Source organism: Pagrus pagrus (genome assembly GCF_965226575.1).
Source record: "Pagrus pagrus genome assembly, chromosome: 3".
Classification (NCBI taxonomy): Eukaryota; Metazoa; Chordata; class Actinopteri; order Spariformes; family Sparidae; genus Pagrus; species Pagrus pagrus.
Genome location: NC_140187.1, coordinates 23,718,535 through 23,728,620, shown reverse-complemented (window position 1 = coordinate 23,728,620; position 10,086 = coordinate 23,718,535). Strand labels below are relative to the sequence as shown.

Below are 10,086 nucleotides of genomic sequence, written 5' to 3'. Positions count from 1 at the left end.
TTACACCGTCACTAAAACTTGCCATCGCAATGACTCTCATAATGACACCTTGTTTTCCACCCCATCCAGCTTAGGGCTGCGCACAGGGTCAAAGATCGAGGGACAGGAAAAGGTCATCCCTCTTGTCATACCACACATCACATCACACACACACACACAGTCACACACCCAGTCACACAGACTTGTTAAAAACACTTTTGTGTGCCGCATTTTTAAATAAGGTTAGACAAAGAAGAAGGGAGCATGTCATCTGCAGATAACCAAGGTATGTTTTAGGTATTTAGATGAAGATTAGGTCCTCACTCCCAGTCTTGATAGTTAAAGGCACACGATGCAGGATTTGTCAGTTGCTGTTTGTAAACAACCTTTCGCCAACCCAAGGCATCTGCACCTTTGCCTTGGGTTGGCGAGTCACCGATCGAAAGCGGTGGTATTTGACGACCAGGGAATGAGACTCCAACAATCAGGTTTCATTCTTTAGAACCGCTGATGAAGAAAACACAGGCAGGGGGCAGGCTCTCAGCAGATACAGACACAACCAAACACTTCTAGTAGGTCATAAGTGATTATTGAGAGGGATTATGTTTGTACAGTCCACGCATTGTTCCTGCGTAGTACACCTTTAAGAGAAGTCAGAAGTTATCATTTAAGGAAAAGTTTCTTTTTTTTGCCTCACTGAGGTTTGAAGGTGTATGGGTTAAAGATCCAGCACATTAAGAATAAAATACTGTCGTTCTTCAAATAAAATGGACAAATTAAAGAGGTATAAAAATATTTAAGAAAAAAAACTTTTTATTTGTCTGACTTTTCTCACATTTTTGCTTTTTCCTTGTAGAATGTTGGATATTAAAAGTTAAGAGCTGTTCACAAAGCTGCTGAGACAACGGCTGAGCTAAGAAAGAGGAGGGGTTGATGCCGTTACTTTGGCTGTCGTGAAAATAGATGAACTGAATTAAATTAAATTAAATTAAATTAAGTCATATAAATTAAAGCACTTCTAATCAAATTTCATAGGAAACAAAGCAATTCTTCATCAGCAAGATAATCTCCCAATGGCCGTGAAGTCAGCTTTATTTATTGATTTCATTTGGTGATTATTTGAACAAATGTGGATCTGAAGAGGACATTTTTCATTTGATGAATACTTTCTACAGACAGACATTTCTAATATCATTAGAGTGTTTCCAATTGTTGGTAAGCTGATTTGATTCTTATTAAATCACCAAAAATCAACATTAAAATATGAGTTTATTATTGTTGTATTGTTCGAACACAGTGACAAGATGAGGCACATTACCTGTAACAGCTGACTGGCAAGACTGGGCAAGTCTAAGTCACGACTACCCATAACTCCTGTCAGAGTTAGGACTGACCGTAACTCTGAAGTTCCTTGTGAATAACTCTTAGAGCCGTCTGGTGTTTTGGTGAATGTGGCCTGGCTTCTAAAATTCTTTCGACACAATCTGAGGAGGCGACTAACTCTTTGTTTAGGCTGCTTGAGGGATCAGAAGTAGACTTTGTTCTGTTTTAAAAGGTTGCAGTGTTAGAGGATAATCTCTCACACTGCTCTGCCACCCTGTAGGAGGTGGGGATAAAATAAATGTGTCCAGACATGCAGGTTATCCTGATCTGTCATCGGGTCAAGCCTGACATCAACTGGTTGACTGTGAGCACTGCCAGAGTCGGTGCTATGTTGACTTTCCCTGCTGTGTGTCAGAGAGACCACACAGTAATAGTAAGGAGGAACTCCTTCTTCATCATCATCATTCATAGTTTCCCTACACTGGGCAGGACGTCATTCACTTCTACGGCTTTCCATCATGGTCAAGTCAAGGGCTGGGCGAGGCTGTGTTGCCAGCACTGCTCACTGGAGCCTGTAATTTTGGAAAGTACAACTCAAATACAGTCCAGAGGGGAAACGTCACAACAGTTTCACTATTTAAAGGACTTGAAGTGCAGTTGCGTGCATTTTAGAGCTTGTCTGGTGCATTGCGTTGCTCCGAGCTGACCACAGCTTGTTGTGCTGTGAAACGCCCGTCACAATGTGTTTATCAGAGCGAGTCAAACAGCTGTGTGGCAGAATGAAGTCCTTGTGTAATATACGCTGCTCACATAAACAGCCACTAAAAGAAGACAATAGCTCTGCAGACAAAAAGGAGTCCTCTCTTTGTAGTCCACTCTACTACAGTATGTTTTGCTACAGCCATGTGGGTTACATTAATGTGAATCATAGTTAAGGAGATGAGGAAGGAAATGTTACAGGGAAGTATGACAAGAGAGCTGCATAAATGATAGTCCAAATGAAAGATGACACACGGATGTTTTTGATTGTAACAACCCAGCAAACTCTGATGCCTTTGTGCTCTTTCACATGCCACTGCTGATGCAATACTTTACATATTCCCAGTGGTGGAAAGAGTACTTAAATCTTTTGCTTGAGTAAAAGTTGCAATATCACATTGTAAAAATACTCTGTTCCAGGTAAAAGTCCTCTATTCAAAATGTGTTTTCAGCAAATGTACAAAAGAATGAGCAATAAAGTACTTAAAAGTGTCAGAAGTAAGTGTTCAAGGCAACAGAATGGCCTCTGTGACCATAATGCTACCTATCATATACTCTATTACCTGATTACTATTACAGTTACATTACTATCAGTGTTGTAGCCTGTCGAGACGGAGTTAATTTTAACTACCGTACTTTATATAGGTGGTTTGTTGTTTTCTATATAAACTTAATCATCTTAATTTTAGTAATTAGTAAATAAAGATGTCAGACAAATGTAGTGCAGCAAAGAGGACAATATTTTCCTCTACGATGTAGTGGAGCAGAAGCAGAAAGTTGTCTGAAATAGAAATACTCAAGCAAAGTACATCAAAAATGTACCTAAGTTCATTAATTGAGTAAATATACTTAGTTGCCAGTGTTGTAAATGTACCCAAAAATCATACTTAAACTATGAATAGTACTTCAGTAAAGACTTGAGTCTAAAGGTAAAGTATTTGCCTGTTAGACGAAGAAGAAAGGAAGTATAGGGAAGCAGAAAATGGAAAGACTCAAGAAAAGTACCTCAAAATTGTACTTAAGCGTGGTACTTGAGTAAATGTACTTAGTTACATTCCATCACTGCATTGTCTCCTGTGTTAACTCTCTCTTAGGAACAATAATTATATTTTTGAAGTCTGTTTCGGTAACACTTGTTTCCTCACTCTTTGATCTGGATTCCAGACAGAAGCAGAAAATAAGCCTTCTGAGCCAGACTCAACTCACTTTCATTTCACTTTATCCAGTCCATGTGTGTCTTCCTGCCTGCCTGCCTGTGTCTGTAACTCTGTGTTATTGCAATCTCAGTCTGTGACTCCATTGAGAGGCACGAGACCAGAAGCGACACAAGTCTGAGAAACAGTCCTGTGTTGACTCAACTTCCCCACCCCTCCCCTTCTTTACTTCCGGCTCAGTTGGCCCTCCCAGCCACGTCCGTCCACACCAATGACCGGGCCTCTATAAATCAGAGCAGAGCACACAGGCTGAAAACACTGCACTGGAAGAAATGCCACATCAAAAATACATTTATAATATAATAAAAACAATGTATTTCTTGCTTGTAATAAGTAAAAAAAGCCTATGGAACAACTGAAAATGACCAGTGTCCTGTATCTCTCTGAAATGCCTCCTTCTAAGTGACTGTGTCTTATATTAAAGGGTAAGTCCACCAATTTTGCTTTGCACACTCAAGTGTGTTAACAGGTCTTGGGGAGTACTACTGCATATGTGAAAAAAGTACTATAAAACCTTTTGTGGCTCCGGAGGAAGCTGCAAGTAATCTGATGAATTGCCTCCAGTGATGTCACTCAGTGGCTAAGTTGCATTGTGGGTAATAAAGGCAACATGTTTTGAGGTAATATCTCCGGTTCTGCTGTATCGATTTAGATCATTTGTTTTTAAACTGTTAATAGTGAGTCCAACAGTGTTGTGGTGTGCAATGCAGAAAGTGGACTGTTTCTCAAACCTTTGCGCCTACATTACCCACAATGCAACTTTGCCGCTGAGTGACTTAACTGGCGGGTATTTATCAGACAATATGCAGCTTCCTCTGGAGCCAAAAAAGGCTTAACTTCTTTCACATACAGAGCAGTACTCCCCAAGACCTGTAAACACACTTTAATTTGTCGAAGTGTCGAGTTAACCTTTAAGTGTCATGAGATATTATTACTAGAAATTAGACAAATATACTTGGTAAGATTAACATTTTTTGCAGTGTGCAACAGCTTTCACTGTTTTAAAACTTGTTTGTGATCCTAGGCAGGCAGTCAAAAGAGATTCCAGCACAGAAAAGCACTTGTTGGATGTGTGTGCCCGTGTGAGGGAGGAGAGGCCAGGAAGTGGGGGTTTAAATGCTCCTGGAAGTTCACAGGTCATCCATCTTGATGTTTGGCTGAGAGGAAATGTTCCTCATTCCGACCACATTCCAGCGTGATTTATGTTTTTTACTTAATGAAGTACCCGCTTTCAAAATACCCTTTTCATGGTAAGTTTGATTGCACAATTTGGATAAAGGAAGTCATCTTTTGTGTGAAAATAAAGCGCATTATGTAATAGAGCCGTCATAAGGCTTCTGTTTGTGTATCTGAGGGGGAAATGGCCCTTCCCATGTATGCCATGCCATGCGTCTCAGTATTAATACCACAGAAATACCACAACTGAATGGAAATTCCAACAAAACTATGTCTTCAAGTGACTCAGTCGGCGCTGCCGCTGAGCGTCTTCCACCCCCGGCCCTTCCTGCTCGGAGCCTCTGGGTGTGTCTCCCTGTGACCTCATCTTCCCAGAAAAACCCCCAGAAACCTCAGCAGCACAATCGCTCACATGATGCAGCCTCTGTGCAAGCTCTCCACAACAACAAACAGGTCAGTTTATAGGAAAACATCTCGCCTGGCGCTGATGGTGGTGCCGGTGCCCCTGCCTTGTTCACTCAACCACAGCATCAAGTTGAGTGTGTGAGTCTGTGTGTGTGTGCAGACTTGCATCCTGTTTATACAGCCCGGTTACTGCTGCCTGCTGTGAGAACTTGAACAAATCATACTTTCAGTCCTAACCTTATTGTTCTTGCCAAAGTTCTTTCCATTCATATCTTTGTGACTAATTCTTTCTCAAGGGGAAAAATCTCATGTGGGCAAACTTTCAGTAACCTGTCTGTCTTTGTAAAAACAGCATCAATGTACAGACACAGCTCTGTAGATCACACCCACCAGAAACTGCTGGGTTGACCAGCGACAGGAATTATAGATTTGTGAAAAGAGGCTTTTGTGTTCATGCAAAAGACAATAGCTCCCACATGGCATCAGGACTTTTTAAACCAGACACAGCACATTCATGAGTCATCTGACAACAGTCCAAAAGTCAGCAGATCAATACCAGACACACAGTTAACTAGAGCAAACATACTGTACTCACAGCACAGAATGAATAACGGGACACCTGACAGGCAGACTGGCTGTCACACCAAGAGTTTCAGAGTGTAAATCATACCTCGGCTTCTCTGAGAGCTCACAGGCTGTGACGGATCAGCTGGGAGGTCTGCGTCCTTCACAACAAACTAGATGAAAAAGTCTGTGGTCAGTGACAGAGGGTCCTGAAGGGAGTCTGAGCTCAGGCTGCTGTTGGAGGTGCCGCTCTCTGAGTGAAAATACTTGTTCTCTCTGCGTGGCGGAGCTTAGTCCATGTGGCTGGATGGGAAATGGGAAATGAACTTTCTGGGCAAAGAGCCAAGAGCAGAGTGGGTTTTAAAGACACAGCAGTTTGCAGTGCTACGTAACGTTTAGTCACAATTTACACTGTGTAAGTTCCATGTTAAGACATTTTCAGCTGCTATTTTTATCAAGTCCACGCATACAGCTGAGTTTATCTGGACACTTACTTAATACTTACACTTACTAGATTTAAACTAATATAACCACTTAGTAGCTGAGTTCTACATAAACACTTTCATCCTTTCAGTAGTGGAAAATAACTAAGTACATTTACTTACATACTGCACTGAAGTACAATTTACAGTTCACAAGTACTTGTGTTTCCCTTTTCTGCAACTTTTCTGCACTACAATTCAGAGGAAAGTGTTGTAGGTTTTACTCCGGTAGCTTTGTTTGATAACTCCGGTGACTAATTGCTTTGCAAATTAAGATTAATAGGCTGATACAAAATATAATGAATAGATAAATTATAATCTAGCATTAAAAGTTAAGATAAGACTTAACTGATCCTCCTGAGGGGAAATTCACAAGCTGCACAGCACTTTATAAAGTCATAAAAGCCCCACATTAAAGTGATTAAATCATCAATGATTATAATTAAGTATAATAAACATTATGATGGTTGAACATTATGAACATTTGATGGTGATACTTTTGTACTTTTATTTAAGTAAAGTGAAACAGGACTTTTATACGTAACAGAGTATTTCTACACTGTAGTATTGCTATTTTGACTCGAGTAAAAGATCTAAGTGCTTTTTGCACTGGCATCTTTACTAATCTCTTGAATCATCTTGGCAACTACTCGAAATCCCACTTACAATGAGATAAACTGTGCCGTTAAAAGTAAATGAAAGAGAAACATCTGTTCAGCTGTTTGCCTTAATTTGTCACTGCGGTGCTGCCTTTTTGTAGAGTCTGTTTAGAAAAAAACTGAGAGTTCGGTATCATAAATTCACAATTTTGGCAATCAAAGTAATGGTAATGATCACACACTTATACAAGAATGATCACATTATGCATTACACAGACAGCAATGAATTGTAAATAAGTGAGCAGGTGTCTCCCTCTAGTGGGTTTTACTGAGAAGGCAACTGCAGCAGAGGGCCCAGATACACAAGTGCCTGCTGTCTATTATCACTTGTCTATATTATTTTAACACATGCTTTCAGACTAGCAGTCGTAAGCATGTAATCAAATAACATAGATAAGTGATATAAGTAAGAAACAGCATCAACAGTGGCCTGCTGAGATTACAGTTTATATTATGCACTGATGACTGACTGACTGCTCTGTATCATGTGAAAAACTAGAATTACCGCCTCACGGTTTTATGCCTTCGTGCATCCAGTCAAGTTGCTGTTCCTGAGCTTTGGTGTTGAATAATGGCCAGAATTTTTTAATGCAAAAGTTACCCTTTGACCTTCTGGATATAAAATGTCATAATTCATCTTTTTATCCTGCTAGACATTTGTGTCAAATGTTGTCATAATTATCGTATTAATTGTTGAGTAATGGCAAACAATGTATTTTGTGAGGTCACAAGGGATCTTTAAAAACTACAAAACGACATTATATGCAAACTGATATTATTACATTTTAGCCATTCAGTAGCTTCATTATGGGCTGGATTTTCTTGGGCCAGTTGTTGAGTAGTGACAGACAGTGACAGAGAGGAGCTCCGCTATCAAAATGTCATTATGTTGTGTTGTTTAGTTTATTATACAAGTAACCAGTGTTGACTTTATCTGTTCTTTTACCTTGTAATGTAGCTCATATACCAAATAAAGCAGAAGACATCCATGAGTTTGGTTATTTCTGGCAACATTTGCACAATGAAACCAAAGTGTACAAGTCTGTATGAATACATACAAATTTAAACCCTAATCCTCTGCTCCATTCAGCTCCGGTATTACTTCTCTTCCAAATGAATAATTACAATGCTGAGCTATCAGTCTGTGTCAGTGTACACATTCACTTCCTCCCCACACTATATTTCCTCTCAGGAAACACAATGACTTCACCTCTCAGGCCACGGGGGAAAAATCTGATAGCTAATAACTTTGTACTGTAGACTCATCGCACACTCATCATCACGACAACCCAGCAGCGAGCAGCATCACACCGAAGCACTGCAGCTGTCATGTAGCCGCCAGGCTGAGTTCACAGAAGAGCTGTGGTTTCTATCTCAAAGTGTGATGAGATCACTGTCGTTTTCTCTCTGCTGCTGCCTCCTTTTTCCACTAAGGATTAACAAGCTGGACATGATCATTTATGCATCCTCTCCTAACCCCCTTTCATGCACACTGTAGCCTGGCAACAAGCTACAGGGAAGTATGCACAGACATGGCTTCATTTCACCATCTCTAGGTACATCATGATGAGGAATTGTAAAGGGCTTGTAAAATCAGAAGGTGGAGGATAAAGTACTGTATCCTGGGAGATGTGCTGTTAATAATTCAAGCTGATTATTGAAGCATAATTAGATATTACATTAGCCTACTAGTCTTTTCTTTTTCAATTGGCTGCAGACCACATCTGATCCACGAGAAGCTGTATGACCGAATATGAAGAATATACCAATATAAACGTCTAAGTGTCAAATCTACAAAGTCATTGTTATTTCAGTGAGGAGATAACAGCTGATCACTACAGAACCAATGAATGTGGTGATCTCCTGTCACTTAAAGGGCCTGAAAACATTGTGTGAGTGATTTGATCCTGAACGCACTATTTTCTGCCAAAGTTAGAACAGTTTTGGTTGTTTCACTTGAAAGATTTCTGTTTTGCCTTTTTTCCCTTGAGCTCTCCTCACTCGTTTGATGTGGGTGGGATCAGTGGTTGGATTACACTCTGGTCGTCGGGGGTCAAAATCTTCACTACATGCCGATAGACAGAGGGGATACTCAGCTGCACTTGGCAAAGATAAAGAGAGAGAGCCTACTGAACTGAATGCTCTGGGAGGACATGCTCTGCCCTCCCGAGATTAAATATGTGCACAACAATCACACATAGGAGGAAAGAAAACAACACATGAAAATGGCCTATGAATTATCATATATTAAAAAACACCCTGCACACGACCAGATCAGTGATGTTACACACGTTTCTGATAAAAGATAAATACACTGATCAGGGCGAAGCTGCACTTACACATTTATATAAAATGTATTTTAAAAAAAACATTTGAATTACAGACGACAGGACATTAGATTTAAATTCAATTTGATGTGTTTGCAGGAAGAAGTAGAAGTGCTCATGGTTATTAATCAGTTTTTGGATCTGAATCTGGTGACAGATGGTGAGTTGTTTGGCTACTGTCTTTTTAAAACTTTGTTGCTCATTTAGTCATGGACGTGTGGTGTTAGAGAAGAATACTGGGTTTGAAGTCATTGTTTAAGGAGCTTTAACTCCCTCTGTAAACATTGTGGTTGTCCCCTTTCTGCAGTGACTGTTTCTCCTCTGCTGAGGAGTCTTGGTTGCTGGCTCAGGGGTTGGGCCAGTGGTAGTTCTCGTACTATCCAGCCTCTTTTGGGCGTCAGGTGTGGATGGGCAGTCAGGTACAACTTGAGTGCTCCTTTTGGTTTCAAATTTCAACACAACACTGTGCTTATGCCCTTGTTAGGTTGTTAGGTTTAGACACAAAAAACACTTGATTAAGGTTGAGAAAAGATCATGTTTTGGCTTAAAATACCTGGTTTTGTCGCAACAAACACGGTTGTGAAAGTCCCAATGTCTCATTAATAATATCCGGTTGTCTGGTTGGTCTCAGTGAGGAAAACATCCGGCTCTTTAGCTGCTAATGCTATGTCCAGAAGCTAGTGGCTAACTGTGCCCGATAGGCCTACTGTTTGGTGCTGATCAGTGTGCAGTGGGTTTTGAAACAGAAAACACTATATAGCTCTCAAGGTGAACCAAAACAATAAAATTGCAAAACCTGCCCAGAGGAGATTCTTGAGTCTGTTGGTGCCCATAGCAATAATTCCCAGCAGCGGGCCCCTCCAGCCAGCCTTCATCCCCATTAGATAATCTGACACCAACGCCAAATGTATTCAGTTTCCAATGTTCACATCTGTAGACTTTACAAATCTAAATAACACTATGAATTATTGAATAATATTAATAAAGGCCAGTGATCGTCAACACATAAAGCATTGTGAGGCAGCAGCGGTGCACGGTATAGTGCCTTTATGGGAGGTTTACAATTGTCACTGCAAAATGTGCCAATATGAGTGGCCATCAGGGGCCCCTTTCCCCACATGTCTGTGGCCCCAGACATTTGCCTGGAGCTGCAGATTCAGGTGATAATTCTGTGCTGGTTCATCACCCCCATCTATAT

General features: G+C 40.5%; 1 protein-coding gene across 1 annotated transcript in view; it reads right to left on the bottom strand.

Annotated features, from left to right (window-relative positions):
* tacc1 (transforming, acidic coiled-coil containing protein 1) overlaps positions 1-5,638 on the bottom strand; it is a 34,686-nt gene extending 29,048 nt beyond the window's left edge. Inside the window, exon 1 of the mRNA XM_084347838.1 lies at positions 5,527-5,638. The gene's annotated coding sequence lies outside the window, so the exon portion shown is untranslated. The remainder of the gene's footprint in view (positions 1-5,526) is intronic.
* Between the last annotated feature and the right edge of the window lie 4,448 nt (positions 5,639-10,086).